The 19,233-nt window shown below is 48.3% G+C and overlaps 3 protein-coding genes across 3 annotated transcripts in view; 2 read left to right on the top strand and 1 right to left on the bottom strand.

Moving 5' to 3' along the window:
• LOC144695274 (uncharacterized) overlaps positions 1-19,233 on the top strand; it is a 291,857-nt gene that overhangs the window by 40,931 nt on the left and 231,693 nt on the right. The gene's annotated exons all lie outside the window — the stretch shown is intronic.
• LOC144695199 (uncharacterized) overlaps positions 1-19,233 on the bottom strand; it is a 425,892-nt gene that overhangs the window by 199,923 nt on the left and 206,736 nt on the right. The window lies entirely within an intron of this gene.
• The window catches only part of LOC144695466 (uncharacterized), a 409,626-nt gene that overhangs the window by 234,383 nt on the left and 156,010 nt on the right, over positions 1-19,233 (top strand).

Below are 19,233 nucleotides of genomic sequence, written 5' to 3'. Positions count from 1 at the left end.
TGTGTTCTAGGTTGGGCAGCCCTCCCATGACCTAATTGAGGACCTTGTGGGTAATTAATACCCATTTACAGGCCTCATCCAGCTGCTCCTCAGATTGAACGGGGAGGGAGAGGGGCCTTGCCCAACATGCAGCCCCACAGGTCTGACCCAGCGGGCTGCTGGACAGTGAAAGGGGTTGGGGTGCCTCCTTTCCAGGTTCCCAGTGCCCATCTGAGGGAGCCCCCGCAACAGTTTTCCCTCCCCCAACCCTATCCATCATGCCATCTCCCGTTGCCTGCCAGCCTGAATCGTGCACTTCATTTCATCACTGAACGCCCCTACAATGTCCTCGGTGCAGTAGTGGCAGTATCACGGTGCACAGCCCATACTGTTGATGAGTGGTTTTCCTGGACTCTGATTGGTTAAGGAAGTTTGTGATCAGTCTCTGATTTGTTTCTCAGAGTTGCAGTCACCTACAAGTTTCTCTTCTTGATTGGTTCCTGAAGGTGCCAGTCACCTGTGGAACAATCCCCCTCATGACAACATTCCTTTGTCCTTTCGCTAACTTTAATGTTTTTTTACTAAGATAATGTGACACCTCGTGATAAGCAATACCCATCATTATAAACAGAAAATGCTGGAAAAGCTCAGCAGGTCTGACAGCATCTGTGGAGGGAAAAACAGAGTTAACGTTTCGAGTCTGTATGAAGAAGTCATATTGGACTCGAAATGTTAACTCTGTCTCCCCCCACAGATGCTGTCAGACCTGCTGAGTTTTTCCAGCATTTTCTGTTTCTGTTTCCAATTTCCAACGTCCGCAGTGTTTTGCTTTTACCCATTATTATAAATGTCCACCTATCTGACAAAACAGAGCTGTGTGGTGTAGAGTGTCATTCATTATTTTGAGGTTCATTGTCCTCACTATTTGATTGATGTACAGGCGTTAATATTGCATGTCCTAGAGGATTCTCATTAAAATGATGGTTTATCAGTGTTATGGTTGAAAGGACTACATCACCAGTGTGGAATTTGAAGGACCTGCCAGTTCTTGGTCTGAGTTAATTAAAAATAAATAACATGACAGAAGTGTACAACAGCACATTACACAGCTTTAAAATTAAACACAGAAATTATAAAGCTATATACATACATAAAATCGACCCATAACATGTCTGAAACCAGAGTATAAAGACAATCAGTGTGCAATGATGAAGTAGCAAGAGACACACTCAATCCCTTCATGTTCATAAGTAACAAGAACAAAAGAAAAAAGACAAACTACAAAACCTATTACAGAAATTAATTGTTCAGCTTACAGAACCAAAGTGATACAGAGGGCTGATATATATTTTCTCTTTGAAAGAAAATGACTGCTACATTTTAAGGTATTAACAAGTTAATCCCATATTGAAAGAACAAAGCACATTTAAAAACACAGGAGGCAAGACTGAAGATTGACAGCTGGTCTCTCACAAAAGAGGACTCTATTGACTCCCTTTGAATCAGGTAAGGCTGATCAGTTTTACTGGACAGGGAGTTTGTGTCCGGTTCCAGTTCCAAAGTCCAGACTATTCAACCATGACTGCCTTCACAGCAATAACTGTAATTGAACTACAGAATCCCAGTTTTACATATGGGCTGAGACCATGTGGTATGTGACTCCTGTCAGATAGGAATACAGCTACATCTTCACCGACAATGGTGCAGTCACATGGGAACAGTGTGTAACATTGATTACAATTAAATACAATACAACATTAGGTTAATAGATCAATATAATTCGATTTCAAGATTATTACACATAACTGGGTTACAAACTAATTATTAAACATGATTTTTGCTGCAAAGTACAGGATAGAAGGTCAGAACAGACAATTCTAGCTTTTCTGGAACATTCTTTCCTCTCTTGTACACGCAATGCTGTAAATCCCCATCCCACGCACACTCACACTTTCCTCTGCTGAAATCCAAACCCATCGCAGCATCTCCAAAATATTTCCCTTTGGTCAACTTTTCTCCCTCCCCAGAAGGTGCTGCCTCTGGCTGGGTTGAGTTTTACACTCACTGGTTACTGGCCCTCTCCTCCCCCGTGCTGCATTCCAGGCCCCCTATGCTCCTGTGTTGGAGCCATGGCCCTGTGCTGCTAGCCGGGCCAGGCTGGGCCTCGGTGCTGTATGCTGGCCTTGATGGGCACCATGCTGTGAGCAAGGCGCCCATGTTGCAAGCCATGTCCCTAAGCCGAGAGCCTCCGAGCTGGGTGCCCCTGTTGGGGGCTGGGCCCCCATGCTGAACCTGCTGCATTCTAGGCCCCTGTGCCACGAACCAGGCCCCTGTGCCACGAGCCTGGGCCTCCGTGCTGTGAGCCAGGCCGGGCCAGGCCTCTGCGCTGCGAGTCGGGGCCTCCACGCTGTGAGCCGGGCCAGGCCGGGTCTCTGCGCTGCGAGTCGGGGCCTCCACGCTGTGAGCCAGGCCTCCGCGCTGCAAGCCAGAGCCTCCCCGCTGCGAGCCAGGCTGGGCCAGGCCTCCGTGTTGTGAGCCGGGGCCTCCGTGCTGTGAGCCGGGCCGGGCTGGGCCAGGCCTCCGCGCTGCGAGCTGGAGCCTCCGCGCTGCGAGCTAGGCTGGGCCTCCGTGCTGTAAGCCGGGCCTCCGTGCTGTGAGCCGGGCCGGGCTGGGCCAGGCCTCCGCGCTGCGAGCTGGAGCCTCCGTGCTGTAAGCCGGGCCTCCGTGCTGCGAGCCAGGCCGGACCAGGCCTCCGCGCTGCAAGCCGGGCCAGGCCTCTGTGCTGCGAGCTAGGCCGGGCCTCCATGCTGTGAGCTAGGCCAGGCCGGGCCTCCGAGCTGTGAGCCGGGCCGGGCCGGGCCTCCGTGCTGTGAGCCGGGCCGGGCCGGGCCTCCGTGCTGCGAGCCAGGGCCTCCGCGTTGTGAGCCGGGCTGGGCCAGGCCTCCGTGCTGTGAGCTAGGCCAGGCCGGGCCTCCGTGCTGTGAGCCGGGCCGGGCCGGGCCTCCGTGCTGCGAGCCAGGGCCTCTGCGTTGCGAGCCGGGCTGGGCCAGGCCTCCGTGCTGTAAGCCGGGGCCTCTGCACTGTGAGCCGGGCCGGGCTGCGCCTCCACGCTGCGAGCCGGGGCCTCTGCGATGCGAGCCAGGCCGGGCCTAGAATTACAGTGCAGAAACAGGCCATTCAGCCCAATTGGTTCATGCTGGTGTTTATGCTTCACATGAGCCTCCTCTCACCCCTCTTCATCTCACCCTATCAGCATATCCTCCTGTACCTTTCTCCCTCATGTGCTTATCTAGTTTCCCCTTAACAGTATCTATGCTGTTCACCTCAACCACTCCATATTGTGAAACTGAATTCAATAAATTTTGGAATTTTTGAACAGAATCAAAATAAAAACATGAAAACTTTCAGGTTGTCCTAAAAACCCAAATATTGTCCTTCAATGAAGGGAACCTGCTACAACTGCCTGGTCTGGTCTACATGTGACTCCAATCCGAAAACTTAGTTGACTCTGAACTGCCCTCTGAATTTGCCTAGCTTTCCTTCCCCTTCTAATCTTTCTACCACTTACTTTAAATCTATGCACCCTAGTCACTGACCTTTCTGCGAAAGTAAATAGGCCCTTCCCATCCACTCTATCCAGGCCCCTCACATCTCAATGAAATCTCCCCTCAGCCTCCTCTGTTCCAAGGAGAACAACCCTGGTCATTCCAATCTTTCCTCATTGCTGAATTTTTCCAGTCCAGGCAACATCCTCGAAAATCTCCTCTGCACCCTCTCCAGTGCAATAATATTATTTCTGTAATGTAGTGACCAGAACTGCACACAGCACTCAAGTTGTGGCCTAACTAATGATTTATTCAGTTCCAGCATAATCTCCCTGTTCTTATGTTCTATACCTTGGCTAATAAATGAAAGGATTCTATATGTCGTCTTAACCACCTTATCAGCCTGTCTTACTGCCTTCATGGATCTGTGGACATTCACTCCAAGGTCCTTCACTTCCTCTACACCTCTCAGTATTCTTCCATTAATTGTGTATTCCTTTGCCTTGTTTGACCTTCCCAAATGTTTCACCTCACTCTTCTCCAGGTTGAATTCCATTTGCTACTTTTCTGCCCACCTGACCAGTCTATTGATACCTTCCTGCAGTCTACAGCTACCCTCCTCACTATCAACCACGCAGCCAACTTTTGTCATCTGCAAACATTTTGGTCATGTTCCCTAGGTTTCTGTCCAAATAATTATATGTGCCACAAAAAGCAGGGGACCTGGTTTGAGCTCTGTGGAACCCCACTGGAAACAGCCTTCCAGTCACTAAAACACCCATTAACAATTACCCTCTATTTCCTGCCACTGAGCCAATTTTTGCCACATTCCCCTGGATCCCACGGACTTTTATGTGGGACCTTGTCAAAACCTTTGCTAATATTAAGACTCAGGAAAGTCGGACAGGACTGAAATCAATTGCTGGGAAGCAAATATTAGTGACATTTTTTTCAGGGCAGCAAGTGTTGGAGTGACAGTTTCTTAGGCCAGGATCGATTCCCACAATTGCCTGTTAGTTTAACAGGAATATTGACCAATTAATTGATGGCGCCAAGGTGGTGATTTAAAATGACTGGCGACCTGGTTCTCACTCTGACCTCCTGCTATTTGATCTTGCTTTTCACTTGTTTTTCTTTTTGGAAGGCAGTTATTCATCAATCTGCCATTCACACCTCCTTCAGATACGCCTTTGATTTTTTTTTTGCTTGTTCCATTGCTATTTCAGAGAGCTGACAAGGATATGAGGGGCAGAATGGCCTCACTCTGTGCTGTAAAAATTCTATGATTCTATGTTTTCCATTCTCTGTGGCCATTTCACATGCAGTATTTGTTTGATGCAGATTCAGCATGTATAAAAAAAATGATAAATTTTGAAACAATGACTCAGTTAGAATCTCATTTCTCAAACAAGAATCATGTCTCCAAACCAAATCGAATTAATAAGTCTCCCATGTGAACATCATCCATGTGAAAAACCTGAAACTCACTCCTCAGTTTGAATCTCACTGCATGTGAAACCCTTTTTGAAACACTCTGTGTGAACAACCCCCATTGAGAAACTACCCTTGTCTGAAATAACCACTGTGTGAAACATCAGCATGTGAAAGAACTGCCCCATGTATAACTGCTCCCGAATAAAACTCACTCTGCCCTGTGAAACTCACCCCACTATATGAAACTCACCCCCTATCATGTGAAACACACCCCTCACCCCTAATGTCTGAAACTCAGGTAGTGGAAAGATCACTGATGATTGCACAATGTTCACCACCATTTGCTACTCCTCAGATACTGAAACAGTCCATGTCCAAATGCAGCAAGACCTGGACAATATCCAGGCTTGGGCTGATAAGTGGCAAGTAACATTTGCATCACACAAGTGACACACAATTCACACAATGACCATCTCCAACAAAAGAGAATCTAAACATCACCCCTTGATGTTCAGTTGCATTACCACCACTGAATCCCCCACTATCAACATCCTGGGGGTTACCATTGACCAGAAACATAACTGGACTAGCCATGTAAATACTGTGGGTACAAGAGCAGGTCAGAGGCTAGGAACCGTGTGACCAGTAACCCACCTCCTGACTCCCCCAAACCTGTCCACCATCTGCAATGCACAATTCAGGAGCGTGATGGAATACTCCCCGCTAGCCTGGATGAGTGCAGCTCCCACAATATTCAAGAAGCTTGACACCATCCAGGATAAAGCAACCTGCTTGATTGGCACCACATCTACAAACATTCACTCCCTCCACCACCGATGCACAGTAACAATGTTTACCATCTACAAGATGCACAGCAGGAATTCACCAAGGCTCCTTCCAAACCCACAATCACTACCATTTAGAAGGACAAGGGCAGCAGATAGACAGGAACACCACCACCTGGAAGTTCCTCTCCAAGTCACTCACCATCCTGACTTGGAAATATATCGCCGTTCCTCCACTGTCGCTGCGTCAAAATCTTGGAACTCCCTTGCTAACAGCACTCTGGATGTACCTACATGGGCTGCAGCAGTTCAAGAAGGCAGCTCAACACCACCAGGGCAATTAGGGATGGGCAATAAATGCTCGCCCAGCCAGCGAAGCCCATATCTCATGAATGAATTAAAAATAACTGCTCAGTATCTACCCAGTCAAGCCCCCTCAAAATCTTATATGTTTCAGTAACATCACCTCTCATTTTTCTAAACTCCAATGAGAATATGCCCAACCTGCTCCACCTTCCCTCTTCCGACAGCCACTTAATTGCAAGAATCAACCTAGTAAATATTCCCTGAAGTGCCTCCAATGCAAGTATATTCCTCCTTAAGAAAGCAGGCCAAAACTGTACACAGAGAAACAAAGTTAATATTGAAGGTGGCTGATCTGCCTTCAGCCTGCAATAAAACACTTACTGACAGGAGACGACTAATGGCGGCCGCAGTTCCCACAATCCCCCGCGCTCCAGAAACAGCTCTACTATTTTTCCCCAGTCGCTGGGGAGTGCACATGCTCCCTGGGCTCTGATTCAGCCTCTGAGAGCCGCACTCGCTGTTGCTGAGGCTGCGCTCGGCCCCGCTCAGATTCCGGGAGCCGCATCGAGTGCGCATGCTCCGCTCTGAAAGGGGGCCTTTGGGGCGTGGGGAGGTTGGAAATGGGCAAACTGCGCCTGCGCAGTGCACCCCTTCTGATGGAGATAGACCGTGTTCAGTCACGCCATGCTTTCTGGGTAGCATCGTCCTCCATTAACCAACATACAGATAGTTTAGAAACCGGCCATTCGGCACTTAAATCCAGAAGTTATTTCATAAGCTGCTGCAATAGAAAATCATTTGTCTTGGTGAATAAATTTAAAAAGGGTCAAAGCGTCTCTTCCTCAAACCTGTTTCACTGTCTTGTGACCCTCTGTTGGCGGATGTGTTCTATCCAATAAGAGGGAGGGCAGCATCCCACAGCATCAATCAATGACAAATCACAAGGAAGAAAAACACCCCGTTTTAAAAGTCATAGCGTCGCCCTGTTCAGAATCTGCTGCAAATCCAACAGATCAATTCTTCTCAAGTATTGCAGTACATGCTTGAATCGACCTTGAGAGAAAAAGCTGCATTGATACAGAGCCTTCAGTGCTGAACTGCTGTTTCTCCCTTCACACAGATGTTGCCAGACTTGCTAAGTATCTGTAGCATTTTCTGTTTTCATTTCACTCCCAGAGTTTGGGGTTCTTTCCTTGTCCTTCCACCTGTGTGACTGTGCTTGTGTGTCTGTACTTTGCAGAGTGGAGAGTTGGGATGCAGTTTTGAAAATCTTGTAGCTGCATTAGATGAAACGTGAAAATTAAGTGAGTTGGTAGAGAAAATTAATTAGTCATTTTCTGAAGACTTTGATTGCGTCTTCAGAAAACTTTTCACATAATTTGCTGCGCATTAATTATTGAGCTCTGCTTTTAATTTGTAAACCAGGCGAAAGTGTGAACGCACAGTCGAGTATCCCGCATTTGGGGATATTGCAGGCGCCAGCCACCCAGGGCGCAATGGGCTAACCTCGTCCTGGGAGAACTATTTTTTGAAAAATATACTTTATTCATAAAATACCTGAAAGAACATGACAAAACATTTCTAAATGGCCATCACAAAAAATGCAATCCTATTCAACTTTTACACATGGATCTCGAGGTGCTTCAATACAATCAATGAAAATTACAGTCATTTCAATATGGTCATTACAGACAGTCAGGCAGTGCAATGGGATTGGAGTTTTCGACATACATCATGAAGCACTCTGTGGTGCTTCAATACAAGTATGATACACTTAGTATTCAATGCATATATTCATTGTGAGTCGTACAGCCCGAGGGGTCTATACTTTCCCCAGCCTCTCAGTGCACTATGGCTGAAAGGTCTCAGACAGGGACCTTTCCCCATTGCACCTTTGTGGTGGCTGCCCCAAGCTTTAGTGCGTCCCTCAGCACGTAGTCCTGGACCTTGGAATGTGTCAGTCTGCAACACTCGGTCGGGGACAACTCTTTGCACTGGAAGACCAACAAATTTCGAGCAGACCAAAGAGCGTCTTTCACCGAGTTGATGATCCTCCAGCTGCAGCTGATGTTTGTCTCAGTGTGTGTCCCTGCGAACAGCCTGTAGAGCACAAAGTCCTGCGTCACAGAACTGCTCGGGATGAACCTTGACAAAGACCACTGCATCTCTCTCTAGACCTTCTGTGCAAAGGCACAATCCACAAGGAGGTGAACAACGGTCTCTTCCCCACCACAGCCACCTCGAGGGCAACGTGCGGAGGGGGTGAGACTCCTGGCGTGTAGGAAGGATCTGACTGGGAGGGCCTTTCTCACCACCAGCCAAGCTACAACTTGCTGCTTGTTGGAAAGTTCTGGTGAGGAGACGTTCTGCCAAATGACTTTGACAGTCTGCTCAGGGAATCATCCAACAGGATCCACCATCTCCTTTTCCCTTAGGGCCTCTAAGGCATTACGTGCAGACCACTGCCTGATGGACTTGCGGTCAAAGGTGTTTCTATGCATAAATTTTTCCATGAGGGACAGGTCCAACTATTTGGAGCGTTCTGCGGCAGCGTGGCCAGACCCATCCTTCGCAACACTGGGGACAGGTAGAACCTCAGCACATAGTGACACTTGGTGTTTGCGTACCGAGGGTCTACGCACAGCTTGATTCAGCCGCACGCAAAGGTGGCCATCAGGATGAGGGCGATGTTGGGCATGTTTTTTCCCCCTTTATCTAGAGGCTTGTATATCATGTCCCTGTGAACACGATCCATTTTCAACCTCCAGATAAAGTGAAAGATGGCTCGGGTGATCGACACTGCGCAGGAGTGAGGAATGGGCCAGACCTGCGCCACGTACAGCAACACCAAGAGTGCCTCACACCTGATGACCAGTTTTTTACCTGCAATGGAGAGGGAGCATCGCTCCCACATGCCCAGTTTTCTTTCCACCATAGCTACTCACTCCTTCCAGTTTCTAATGCATGCCCTGGTCCCTCCGAACCATATCCCCAGCACCTTCAGGTGACGGTGAAGGGGACAAAGGATCGGTCAGCCCAGTTCCCAAAGAACATGGCCTTGCTCTTGCCATGATTTATCTTGGCTCCCGAGGCCAGTTCAAACTGGTCGCAGATGTTGATCAGTCTGTGCACTGACAGTGGGTCCGAGCAGAAGGCAGTGATGTCGACCATGTACAGGGAGGCATTGACCTGAGTGCCTCCACTGCCTAGGATCATCACTCCTCTTATGCCCAGATCCATCCTGATGGACTTAGCAAAGGGTTCTATGCAACACATAAACAGGACAGGGGAGAGAGGGCAGCCCTGCCTAACTTCAGATTTAATAGGAAAGCTATCTGATTCCCACCCATTGATTGAGACTGCGCTACTGATGTTAGTGTAGAGCAGTTGGATCCAATTGCGAATTCCCTCCCCAAACCCCATTTTGGAGAGCACATCCACCATGTAGATTTTTTTTGAAAAATATACTTTATTCATAAAATATCAGGAAGAACATTCCAAAACATTTCAAAATCACCATCACATAAGTACAATCAGATTCAACTTTTACACATGGATCACAAGGTGCATCAATACAATCAATGAATATTACAATCATTTCAATATGGTCAATGCAGACAATCAGACAATGGTATTGGAGTTAGCAACATACATCATGTTGCACTCTGAGGTGCTTCAATACAATTATAATACACTTAGTATTCAATGCATACATTCACTTTGAGCTGTACAGCCCGAGGGTCTCTCAACAGTTCCCAGTCCCTCGGATCCACAAGGTGTGTGAAATTCTGTCAAAGGCCTTCTCCTGATCCAGGCTGATAAGGCAGGTGTCCACACCAGCCCAAATCAAGCACTACCTCTCACAGCCACCCTGTTCAGATTCTGCTGCCACTCTGACAAGTCAATCCTTCCCACCCATTGCAGTTACATGCTTGAATGTTCCTGTAGAGAAAAGGTTGCATTGATACAGAACTTTCTGCCCTTACTTGCATATATCCCTTGAAAGGAAATGAACCATCTCCTGTAATAGAAGCAGAAAAAGCTGGAAAAAACTCAGTAAGTCTGGCAGCAACTGTGGAGAGAGAAACCGAGTTAACGTTTCGAGTCCGTATGACTTTTCTCCAGAGCCCTCCTGGAATGCTGCCTGCAATACGGATATATGGGGTCGCTGCTCCCTCACCTTTCAGGCTGCCTCTTCACTACTGACAAGGCAAAGGACTAGAAAAATCTCAATCTGCTTTTACATTGTTTTTAATATAGAGACAGAGCATTTAATACAGCAAAGATAAAGGCAAAATACTGCGGGTGCTGGAAATCTGAAACAAAAACAAAAAAATGCTGGAAAAACTCAGCAGGTCTAACAGCATCTGTAGAGAGAAAGACAGAGTTAACGTTTTGAGTCCATATGAATCTTCTTCAGAGCTGAAGAGAAGTAGAAATGTGGTGAAATTTACACTGTTTAAGGGGGGGGAGGGTGGCGGGTGGAGCAGGTGAAGCTGGATAGAAGGCCAGCGATAAGTGGAGGCTAAGGGGAGATTGCCAAAGATGTCATGAACAAAAAGTCAAAGGGGTGTTAATGGTGGTGGCACTGGCTAAAGGAGGTGCTAAAAGGGGATAAAAAAGGGGTGAGGATGGAGGAGAGAGTTAATGGTTTGAAGTTGTTGGACTCAATATTAAGTCCGGAAGGCTGCAAAGTGCCTAATCGGAAGATGAGGTTCTGTTCCTCCAGTTTGTGTTGGGCTTCATTGGAACAATGCAGCAGGCCAAGGACATGTGGGCATGAGAGCAGGGTGGTGTGTTGAAATGGCAAGCGACAGGAAGGTCTGGGTCATGCTTGCGGACAGACCGAAGGTGTTCTGCAAATGTAAACAACCTGCTGGGCAAAAACAAAATCAATGCCAAAGGAACAAGTTGATAATTTTTAAAAATGAACAATCAATAAAAATGAACATTTAAAAACTGCCAAGCGGCAGAGCTAACTAATAAAATCCTTTTTTGCCTTCTCACTTAAGAAGAGTTGGAGAGAGAGAGAGAGACAGGGGTGGGGGGAGAGAGAGAGAGCTAGAATAGGCCCCAAGTCCTGGTCACAGGGAAGGGGGAGGGGACCAGGGCTGAGCTAAGGAGTTGGGTTTAACTAACATTGACCTTGTGTTTGTCTCTGGTGGCCCACACACTGAGCTGGCCTTGGCAGAATTCATATGAAAGTGGGGGTTGGAAGCAGGTTGCCTTTCAGCCTGGATGTTCCTCCTCTCCCGGCCTGGTGTGTGGTGGGGGAGAATGGGCAGAGTGGGTGGGCTCTCTGATTGACGTTTCTCACAGCCAATCCAAATATTTCTGGAGTAACATGAGTTTCCTGAAGCTTGGGAAACTGACCGGTGAAACGGAGGTGACTTTGAGCAGCAGATCAGGTGGGGATTTAAACTTGTCATTGTCCCATCTGAATAAAACCTCACTTATTGCAGCTGCTGTCTCAGTTCCCCTGGTAAACGTTTGACAGAGATTTCTAGTGTGGGAATAGCATTCTTCATCCTCGGAGGCTTTCAAACTGACAACATCAGTGTGGGATGTGTAGCCTCGGATGTGTTTGACAGCAGATCAGAAGAGGAAGACCCACAGGATCCAAGGCAGGGATGACGTGCAGTGGGTTCAGCACATGCACAGGAGAGAGGGACACAGGAAGGAAGGAGAGAAGAAATTTACCCAATACTCAGGGAGTAACTCAGTGGGAGTGACTGTGTGACTCAGGGATTGACATGAGGCTCAATGTGTGAATATATGGCCCATGAGTTGATATATGACTGGCCTGCCCTGTCCAGGGGTCACCTCCTGTGGAGGTTCACTCCCCTCGGCTCCAATTTCTGAGGCACAACATTCACCTCGTCTGGTTCCTCTCCCGGGATGTCCCAGTCCAGTCACCTCTCCTGGTTCCTCTCCTGGATTGTCCTAGTCTCGACCTTGTTTGAGAGTGATATTGTTCAGTGTGCAGTACACTGGGATGATTGTGACCATTCTCTCTCTGGGGAATACTGCGAACCACTCCCAGGTGTAGCCAGTACCTGAAACAGTTCTTCAACATCCCACTAGCTTCTCTCTCTGAGCACCTCAGAGAGACATGGGCGTCAATAAACACCTCCTCCTCAGTGTGTGGTGCACGGAAGGAAGGGATGGACCTTGTCCCTAATCAGCTGACCATCAGGTCACTCCCCTCCCCTGGATATGGGTCTGATGTCCGAGCTCCTGACAATGAAAGCATTGTGGGATGATCCAGCGTGAATGACATTCACATGGAGTATTCTCAGACAGACATTACACACTACATGAAGGAGGGGAATTGCTTTCTGTTCAGGTAGCTCTGTGAGTCTCCTCAGGTGACCTTCAATGCCATGTGAGTGTTATCGATCATTCCCAGCACCTTGGGGAAGCAGCTATTCCATAAAACTCCAGTCACCTCTGCTGCTGCTCTCTGAGTGTTGTATTAAAGTTAATGAAGTTATTTACTCTGTGGAGTCATTTACTCTCCTCCTCTGTCTCCTCTTCATAGTTTTTTTAAACAATTCAATCATGGGATGTGGGTGTCGCTGGCTGGGCCAGCATTTATTGCCCATCCCTAATTGCCCTTGAGAAGGTGGTGGTGAGCTGCCTTCTTGAACTGCTGCAGTCCATGTGGTGTGGGTGCACCCACAGTGCTGTTAGGAATGGAATTCCAATATTTTGACCCAGTGACAGTGAAGGAACGGCGATATATTTCCAAGTCAGGATGGCGAGTGACTTGGAGGGGAACTTCCAGAGTTGGTGTTCCCATCCATCTGCTGCCCTTGTCCTTCTAGATGGTAATGGTGGTGGATTTGGAAGGTGCTGTCAAAGGAGCCTTGGTGATTCCTGCAATGCATCTTGTAGATGGAACACACTGCTGCTACTGTGCGTTGGTGGTGGAGGGAGTGAATGTTTGTGGATGGGGTGCCAATCAAGTGGGCTGCTTTATCCTAGGCAGTGTCAAGCTTCTTGAGTGTTGTGGGAGCTGCACTCATCCAGGCAAGTGGGGAGTATTCCATCACACTCCTGACTTTTGCATTGTAGATGGTGGACAGGCTTTGGGGAGTCAGGAGGTGGTTTACCCATCGCACAATTCCGAGCCTCTGACCTGCTCTTGTAGCCACAGTATTTATATGGCTAGTCCAGTTCAGTTTCTGGTCAATGGCAACCCCCAGGATGTTGGTGGTGGGGGATTCAGTGATGGTAATGTCATTGAGCATCAAGGGACGATGGTTGGATTCTCTCTTGTTGGAGATGGTCATTGCCTGACACTTGTGTGGCGTGAATATTACTTGCCACTTGTCAGCCCGAGCCTGGATATTGTCGAGGTCTTGCTGCATTTGGATATGGACTGCTTCAGTACCTGAGGAATCGCAGATGGTCCTGAACATCATGCAATCATCATCAAAAATCCCCACTTCTGACCTTATGATGGAAGGAAGGTCATTGATGAAGCAGCTGAATATGGTTGGACCGAGGACACTACCCTGAGGAATTCCTGCAGTAATGTCCTGGAGCTGAGATGACTGAACTCCAACAACTACAACCATCTTCCTTTGTGCTAGGTATGACTCCAACTCTATGGAGAGATTTCCCCCTGATTCCCATTGACTACAGTTTTGCTAGGGCTTCTTGATGCTACACTCTGTCAAATGCAGCCTTCATGTCAAGGCAGTCACTCTCACCTCGCCTTGGGAGTTCAGCTCTTTTGTCCATGTTTGAACCAAGACTGTAATGAGGTCAGAAGCTGAGTGGCCCTGGCGGAATCCAAACTGGGCATCAGTGAGCAGGTTATTGCTAAGCAAGTGCCGCTTGATAGCACTGTTGATGACCCCTTCCATTACTTTACTGATGATCGAGAGTAGACTGATGGGGCAGTAATTGGGTGGGTTGGATTTGTCCTGCTTTTTGTGTACAGGACAAACCTGGGCAATTTTCCACATAGCCGGTTAGATGCTAGTGTTGTAGCTGTACTGGAGCAGCTTGGCTAGGGGGTGCAGCAAGTTCTGGAGCACAAGTCTTCAGTACTATTGCTAGAATATTGTCAGGGCCCATAGCCTTAGCAGTATCCAATGCCTTCAGCTGTTTCTTGATATCTCGTGGAGTGAATCGAATTGGCTGAAGACTGGCATCTGTGATGCTGGGGACCTCCGGAGGAGGCCGAGATGGATCATCCAGTTGGCACTTCCGGCTGAAGATTGTTGCGAATTCTTTGGCTTTATCTTTTGCACTGATGTACTGGGCTCCTGCATCTTTGAGGTTGGGGATATTTGTGAGCGTCCTCTTCCAGTGACTTGTTTAATTGTCCATCAGCATTTGTGACTGGATGTAGCAGGACTGCAGGTCCGTTAGTTGTGGGATCGCTGCCTATCACTTGCTGCTTATGCTGTTTGGAATGCGAGTAGTCCTGTGTTATAGCTTCGCCAGGTTGCCGCCTCATTTTTAGGTATGCCTGGTGCTGCTCCTGGCATGCCCTCCTGCACGCTTCATTGAACCAGGGTTGATCCCCTGGCTTGATGGTAATGGTAGAGTGGGGGATATGCCAGGCCATGAGGTAACAGATTGTAATAAAAGCAAAAAACTGCAGATGCTGGAAATCCAAAACAAAAATAAAAATACCTAGAAAAACTCAGCAGGTCTGACAACATCTGCGGAGAGGAACACAGTTAATGTTTCGAGTCCATATGACTCTTCAACAGAATTAAGGAAAAATAGAAAAGAGGTGAAATATAAGCTGGTTTAAGATGGGAGGGGGTGGGACAAGTAGAGCTGGATAGAGGACCAGTGATAGGCGGAGATAACCAAAAGATGTCATAGACAAAAGGACAAAGAGGTGTTGAAGGTGGTGATATTATCTAAGGAATGTGCTAACCAGTGACATTAAGGGTAGAAAGCAGGACGAGCAATGTACAGATAGCCCTAGTGGGGGTGGGGTGGGGGGAAGGGGTCGAAATAGGCTAAAAGGTAGACATAAAACAATGGATGGAAATACATTTAAAAATAATGGAAATAGGTGGGAAAAGAAAAATCTATATAAATTATTGGATAAAAGGGGGATCGGAAAGGAGGTGGGGATGGAGGAGAGAGTTCATGATCTAAAATTGTTGAACTCAATATTCAGTCCGGAAGGCTGCAAAGTGCCTAGTCGGAAGATGAGGTGCTGTTCCTCCAGTTTGCGTTGAGCTTCACTGGAACACTGCAGCAAGCCAAGGATGGACATGTGGGCATTAGAGCAGGGTGGAGTGTTGAAATGGCAAATGACAGGGAGGTCTGGGTCATGCTTGCGGACAGACCGAAGGTGTTCCGCAAAGCGGTCACCCAGTCTGCGTTTGGTCTCTCCAATGTAGAGGAAACTGCATTGGGAGCAGCGAATGCAGTAGACTAAATTGAGGGAAGTGCAAGTGAAATGCTGCTTCACTTGAAAGGAGTGTTTGGGCCCTTGGACGGTGAGGAAAGGGGAAGTAAAGGGGCAGGTGTTGCACCTTCTGCGGTTGCATGGGAAGGTGCCATGGGAGGGGGTTGAGGTGTAGAGGTGATGGAGGAGTGGACCAAGGGTGATGGAGGAGTGGACCAGGGTGTCCTGGAGGGAACGATCCCTGCGGAATGCCGCCAGGGGGTGTGAAGGGAAGATGTGTTTAGTGGTGGCATCATGCTGGAGTTGGCGGAAATGGCGGTGGATGATCCTTTGAATGCGGAGGCTGGTGGGGTAATAAGTGAGGACAAGGGGGACCCTATCATGGTTCTGGGAGGGAGAGGAAGGTGTGAGGGCGGATGCGCGGGAGATGGGCCGGACATGGTTGAGGGCCCTGTCAACCACCGTGGGTGGAAAACCTTGGTTAAGGAAGAAATGTCAGAGGAATTGTTTATGCAAGTGGCATCATCAGAACAGATGCGATGGAGGTGAAGGAACTGAGAGAATGGGATGGAGTCCTTACAGGAAGCGGGGTGTGAGGAGCTGTTGTCGAGGTAGCTGTGGGAGTCGGTAGGCTTGTAATGAATATTGGTGGACAGTCTATCACCAGAAATTGAGACAGAGGTCAAGGAAGGGAAGGGAAGTGTCAGAGATGGACCATGTGAAAATGATGGTGGAGTGGGAATTGGATGCAAAATTAATACATTTTTCCAGGTCCAGACGAGAGCATGAAGCAGCACCGAAGCAATCATTGATGTACCGGAAAAAGAATTGTGGGAGGGGGCCGGAGTAGGACTGGAACAAGGAAAGTTCCACATACCCCATAAAGAGACAGGCATAGCTGGGGCCCATGCGGGTACCCATAGCCACACCTTTTATTTGGAGGAAGTGAGACGAGTTTAAGGAGAAATTGTTCAGTGTGAGAACAAGTTCAGCCAGACGGAGGAGAGTAGTGGTGGATGGGGATTGTTCGGGCCTCTGTTCGAGGAAGAAGCAGAGAGCCCTCAGACCATCCTGGTGGGGGATGGAGGTGTAGAGGGATTGGACGTCCATGGTGAAGAGGAGGCGATTGGGGCCAGTGAACTGGAAATTGTTGATATGATGTAGGGTGTCAGAGGAATCACGGATTTAGGTAGGAAGGGACTGGACAAGGGGGGAGAGAATGGAGTCAAGATAGCAAGAAATGAGTTCCGTGGGGCAGGAACAGGCTGACATGATTGGTCTGCCGGGACAGTCCTGTTTGTGGATTTTGGGTAGGAGGTAGAAGCGGGCCGTCCGAGGTTGGGAGACTATGAGTTTGGAAGCTGTGGAAGGAAGATCTCCAGAGGAGATGAGGTCAGTAACAGTCCTGGAAATAATGGTTTGATGTTCAGTGGTGGGGTCATGGTCCAGGGGGAGGTAGGAGGAAGTCTGCGAGTTGACGCTCAGCCTCTGCGAGGTAGAGGTCAGTGCGCCAGACAACAACAGCACCACCCTTGTCAGCGGGTTTGATGACAATGTCAGGGTTGGACCTGAGAGAACAGAGTGCAGCAAGTTCAGAGAGAGAGACAGGTTAGAGTGGGTGAGAGGAGCAGAGAAATTGAGACGACTGATGTCACGCCGACATTTCTCAATGAAAAGATCAAGAGAAGGTAAGAATCCAGAGGGAGTGGTCCAGGTGGAGGGAGAATATTGGAGGCGGGTAAAAGGATCCGTTGAACGGGGAGAGGACTCCTGCCCAAAGAAGTGAGCATGGAGACAAAGGCGGCGGAAGAAGAGTTCAGCATCGTGCCGAGCCTGAAACTCATTGAGATAAGGGCGCAAGGGTATGAAACTGAGTCCTTTGCTAAGCACTGAACGTTCAGCATCAGAGAGGGGAAAGTCAGGGGGTATGGTGAATACATGGCCGGGGCTGGGATTGGAAGACGGGATGGGGACAGAGGGACGGGCAGGGGTGGAGGGTCCTGGATAGGCATTGGTGTCAATGAGTTGTTGAAGCTTGCGTTCCTTTGCACCTGAAAGAAAAAGACAGTTTCTTGTTGAGGCGTCGGATGAGACGAAGAATAAAATGAAACTGGGGGCACGGGCAGCTTAACAGAGTAATGGTAACAGATTGTGTTTGAGTACAATTCTGCTGCTGCTGATGGCCCACAGCACCTCACGGATGCCCAGTCTTGAGTTACTAGATATAATTGAAATCTATCCCATTTAGCACGGTGATAGTGCCACACAACACGATGGAGGGTATCCTCAATGTGATGGCGGGACTTCGTCTCCACAATGGCTGTGTGGTGGTCACACTACCGGTACTGTCACGGACTGATGCATCTGCGGCAGGCAAGTTGGTGAGGATGAGGTCAAGTATGTTTTTCCCTCTTGTTGATTCCTTCACCACCTGCCGCAGACCCAGTCCAGCAGCTATGTCATTTAGGACTCAGCCAGCCTGGTCAGTAGTGGTGCTACCGAACCACTCTTGGTGATGGACATTGGAGTCCCCCACCCAGAGTAAATTTTGAGCCCTTGCCACCCTCAGTGCTTCCTCCAAGTGATGTTCAACATGGAGGAGCACTGATTCATCAGCTGAGGGAGAGCAGTACGTGGTAATCACGTGGTAATTAGGCCTGATGTCATGAGACTTCATGGGGTCTGGAGTCGATGTTGAGGACTCTCAGGGCAACTCGCTCCTGGCTGTATACCATTGTGCTGCCACCTCTGCTGGGCCTGTCCTGCCGGTGGGACAGGACATACAGGGTTGGTGATGGTGGTGTCTGGGACATTATCTGTAAGGTATGATTCCGTGAGGACAACGATGTCAGGCTCGACTAGTCTGTGAGACAGCTCTCCCAATTTTGGCACTATCCCGCAGATGTTACAAGAAGGACTTTGCAGGGTCGACAGGGCTGAGATTGCTGTTGTCGTTTCCAATGCCTAGGTCGATGTTGGGTGATTTGTCCGATTTCATTCCTTTTTTGTGACTTTGTAGCGCTTTGTTACAACTGAGTTGCTTGCTAGGCCATTTCAGAGGGCATGTAACAATCAACCACATTGCTGTGGGTCTGGAGTCATGTGTAGACCGGACCAGGTAAGGACGACAGATTTCCTCCTCTAAAGGGCGTTAGTGAACCAGATGGGTTTATCAACAATGGTTCCATGGATTTTTATTGAATTCAAATTCCACCATCTGCCCTGGGTCTCTGGATTACTAGTCCAGCGACAATACCACTACGCGATCGCTTCACCCGCTTAACCCTTAGAAACTGAATCTAATACAACAGAAATTTTAAGTTATTGTTAGCCATGGAATAGTTAGCACCCTTCTCACTGAGTCAGAAGGTTGTGGGGATTCAAGTCTCACTCCAAAGACCTGAGCATTGAGGCTGACACTCCAGTGCAATACTGAGGGAGCGCTGCACTGTCAGAAGTACTATCTTTTAGATGAGTTAAACCAAGGCCCCATCTGCCCTCTCAGGTGACTGTAAATGATCCCATGACACTATGCTGTAGTAGAGCAGGGGAGTTACTCCTGATGTCCTGGCCAGTATGGATCTTGGAATCAATATCACAAAAACAGATAATCTGGTCATTATCACATTGCTCTTTGTGGGAACTTGCTGTGCGCAAACTAGCTGCCATTTTCTTACATTACAACAGTGACTACAATTCAAAAAGCACTTCATTGTGTAAAGTGTTCTCAGGCACCCTGAGTTTATGAAAGTCCATAAAAATGAAGTCTTTCTTTATTAGGGAAATGTGAACTGGA

The sequence above is a fragment of the Cetorhinus maximus genome, chromosome 21 (genome assembly GCF_964194155.1).
Source record: "Cetorhinus maximus chromosome 21, sCetMax3.hap1.1, whole genome shotgun sequence".
Lineage (NCBI taxonomy): Eukaryota > Metazoa > Chordata > Chondrichthyes > Lamniformes > Cetorhinidae > Cetorhinus > Cetorhinus maximus.
The sequence above is the reverse complement of the archived record's forward strand: the minus strand, read 5'-3'. Positions and strand labels throughout refer to the sequence as shown.